The sequence below is a fragment of the Etheostoma cragini genome, chromosome 11 (assembly GCF_013103735.1).
Source record: "Etheostoma cragini isolate CJK2018 chromosome 11, CSU_Ecrag_1.0, whole genome shotgun sequence".
Taxonomy (NCBI): Eukaryota; Metazoa; Chordata; class Actinopteri; order Perciformes; family Percidae; genus Etheostoma; species Etheostoma cragini.
Window position 1 is genome coordinate 28,603,337 of NC_048417.1, and position 4,007 is coordinate 28,607,343.

The following is a 4,007-nucleotide window of genomic DNA, read 5'->3' on the forward strand; positions in this document are numbered from 1 at the left end:
ATATATATATATATATATATATATATATATATATATATATATATATATATAGATAGATAGATATATAGATATACAACACACTATATTACAAGACGTTTACATAAAACAATCTATTATGTTTGTAGAAAAAAAGAAAAGAAATTACTTTACGGTACAAAACCAACCTGTAATGTTAGGATCTTATAATAATATTAATAATAATTATAATAATATATATTTATACAGATATACTTATACTTATACTTATACAGATATACTTGGACATACTTAGCTACTAAATCAACATCCTGTGTGTTCATGATGTCCTGAGTTCTTCGCGGTTAGTTTCATTCACTATGTAGTTCACTATAAAATACCCAGAGTGCACTGCTAATTTGAGTGTAAATACCATGTGCCCTACATCTTACTCACGTGTGCTGCAATGCAACTCGGCCGTGTTTTCCCAGAGTAGAGGAAGAAATAGAAACCACGGCAGAAACTGAGGAAGAAAAATGGAGCAGTCTTTCGTGTGTAAACAGTGGAAATGAATCCAACCTTCTACCGTTCTCCTGGGGGCTCGGTCTGTTTTAGGGACGCATTAGAAGTATTTTAGGTACGTCACACAAACACCGGCGCTTCTCCTGTCACGCAGCGATGGCTTTTGTGTTTGTCAGAAATGTTGTTCCCTATATGGTGAGTGAATGAGGAAGCGGTTTCCAACGCAGCTCTAGTCTTGAGTGATCTGAGCCTCATCTCCAGACAGGGCGGGGCAGGGAATGAAAGGTTTGTACTTCAGGAGAAATGAAGGGCTCTGGGAATGCTCGAGAGATGTCACTAGGAAATATGTGCATATACCATGTACCACGGGTGGAAGTAACAAAATACTTTCACTTCCTTTACTGCATCCACAGTGGTTTTTGGTGTGTTTTTTTTACTATTTTGAAAGAGCTGCCATTTCTTATTTGTTTCAAGGAAACTCGGTTTTTACATACCGTTAATATAATTTGTATGCTATATGTTATTCCTATGGTCTAAGACATATGCAAAGACATCAGTAAATATGAACAACTCTCTCTCAAATATAAAAACTAGAGTGCTAAAACTCAATTATGCGATGTCATCAAGCATAAAGTGTGGTGCTGCTCAATGAATTGGGAACGCTGGTATAATTGACACTGAGAGAATTCAGGGGAACGTTCTAAGCCGATGGGTACGTTTTCTCTTTCACAATTTAGTGCAATAGAAAAAAAAAGCTCATTTGGGTGTGAGGAAGAAAACCTGCCATTCATTATCTATGGAGCAGCTTGGTGCAAGGTTGGTACTTTGGCTCATGTTCACAAATATTGATTTAATGTCCCTAGGCCATGGACATAACATGTTGGAATTCTTATATTAGGTGGAGTTCCACTTAATTGCACCACCCAGCGAGCATGCTGATTGATCACAATCAAAGCGTTTACCTTCGGTTTCCATCACTTATTGATGAGGCGTCACTGCTGACGACAGAGTGTCTTCTGGCGAGTGAGGTAAGGATGTCTAATGTACCCTGGCATTGACTGGGACCCTCAACACAGTGTCAAATAATGCTCTGATTTATAGAAGGGGCCTGATTGTGAACAGTAAGAGTCTGATTGCATGAGTAAACAGTCATGGGATCCCCCACCAGCAGTTTCAGCTAGTCTAGCCCCAGTGTGCTGTTTTGCAGCCCAAATAATGTGAATAGTGTGTAATGGTGATCACTTTCATTTCATGACTAATACTAAACTCAATTGCTCTTGATTTTGCAGTGGTTACAACTGATGCTGAAGGACAGTGATGGTGATGTCAGAGATAATTTATGCAAAAAGCAGTAGGAACACTGTGGTTCACATCGGTTGGTGCAGTGTTCTTTCACCACACCACTGATCCAAAACAGATGGTTCTTAACAATGACATAAATAAATGAAGACAAATATGAACCCTACTTTATGCTCTACTTATGTGATGCATGTGGTTGTGCATGGGGGGTGGGGGGTGTTGTTCATTTAATCCCATCTAAAGGCAAAACTGTCATATTTGTATCATAAAACGGTGCACTCTTATGGACAGTCTCGTTCATGGTGCAGTTGTTTCAAAAAGTGTCCAACATGATCCTTCCAACTATGAAATCCATCAGAAGTGGGAAAAGGTTGTTTCAGATGCTGTTAGCGATCTCACAACCTTAGTTTAATGCATACTGAGGTCCCTGGTTTTAAAGCTATTACTTCCCAAAACTATATCACACAGGAACATTGTTGTTTCTCACCATAAAATAAGTTTGATTGAAAGTACTTGTTTTGTTTTGGAGTATGATAATCTCTTGTACAAGTACACAGTATCTTTGGGGTGGAAACATTTGTATAGCCATGCTAGTGTCTCTTTGAGACTATACAGCAGTTCATTGATCTAAATGCTAACTTTAGCATGCTACCCCCAGCCATGATACCGACATGCTTTTATTTACAATTTCAACATGCTGATGCTAAGCAAGTGTTGTTTGTAGTCAGCGTCTTAGCATGCAACGTTTGCTAAACACAAGGTACAGCAACAAAGGTTTTGCAGGTATTTGGTCTGTTCATGTGTCAGACACGTCAGTAGGAAACTTCCAGCGGCACCGGGAATCTCTGCACCCAACTCAATGGTAATCCATCCAACAGTTATAATTCAGTCTGGAGTGGGGGAAAGACCAACCAGAAGAACAACAATGCCATCCCTTGAGCCAAACTGCTAATGTGGCAAAAGAAGAAAAAGCCAACCACATAGAATCCTGTGTAATGATAGTGGATGGCTGCTAGCTGCTGGGGGCTGACTGTGGATGTGTCCCTGGTCTGTTATGGTAGTGGATGGCTGCTAGCTGGCTGGGGGCTGACTGTGGATGTGTCCCCGGGGCTGTAATGATAGTGGATGGTGCTGGCTGGCTGGGGGCTGACAGACAGGGGCGTGCTAGCTAGCTAAATTCCCATTAGATCAGTTGTCTATTTATACAGCTAATGTTACTAATAAATTTGGGGGTTAGCCCAGAGTTGTTAACCGTGGTCAAAACAATCATAGTAGAAATAACTGAGCATGTTGAACAATGAAACAATTACCAATATTCTTCTGTCTCATTGGAATGAGTTAATGAACCACTGAAATGATTTGGGAAGTAATATTTTATTTTAAGGTACGAACGAATCTTTGGTGTTGGATTAATCAAAGTTAAAATCAATCAATAACAATAAATAAGGTCTTTGTTTTCTATCTGTGTTGCAAAGTGGGATGTAACCGGTGATAAAACGAGACCAAGTGGAAGAAAATAAGTTCATCATGTTTATGTATGTTTTTAGATATATTTACGTTGGAAAAAAAAACAATAACTTGGGGCCCCCCTAAGGGTCCCGAACCCCCTGTTGAAGATCTCGGCTGTAACAAGGCAGTTCCTCATCTGATCTCGCATGGTTGCGACACCTTTCAACAAACCTTCCACCGGTAATAAGGCGCTCGTACCCATCTGCAGTGTGACGGCGAATGCGAAACATCCTGAGGGCCGGGCTCGCACGCTGGATGTGTTTGATGATGACAGGAAGAAAAGAGACAGCTAGGTGTGTGAGAGGATTTGTTTTTGGCTCCTGTCTAGCACCTCTGCTAATCCCAAGGCTCTAATGTTAGCAGGAGCCGCAGGGGAAGTGGATCTGAGAGCCAAATGCTATTGCTAGGTGAGGATTCAGAAATAAAATAAATAAAGACATGGTGGAAGTGTGGCACTCGGGTGTTTTCTACCTTACAGTCTCCTCGGCACATCCATTTTCTGCGGTGGATGGTGTATGAATATAGACCTTATTGCCATGGCGACTATGATGTGTTACCATACTTACTTATCATGCTTAAAGGTCATGCAGGGCACAGCCACATTCAAATTCCCTAGTATATGAATCATACAGTCACATTCTGATTATAGTTATTGCCCAATGTGCCGCACACAATCAAGAGAATTGCAAAAAGAGCAAAACCAGTTTTTTATCTCATTCCGT

At 40.5% G+C, this 4,007-nt stretch overlaps 1 long non-coding RNA gene across 1 annotated transcript in view; it reads right to left on the bottom strand.

Moving 5' to 3' along the window:
* Positions 1 to 4,007, bottom strand: part of LOC117953069 — a 17,845-nt gene that overhangs the window by 10,403 nt on the left and 3,435 nt on the right. The window lies entirely within an intron of this gene.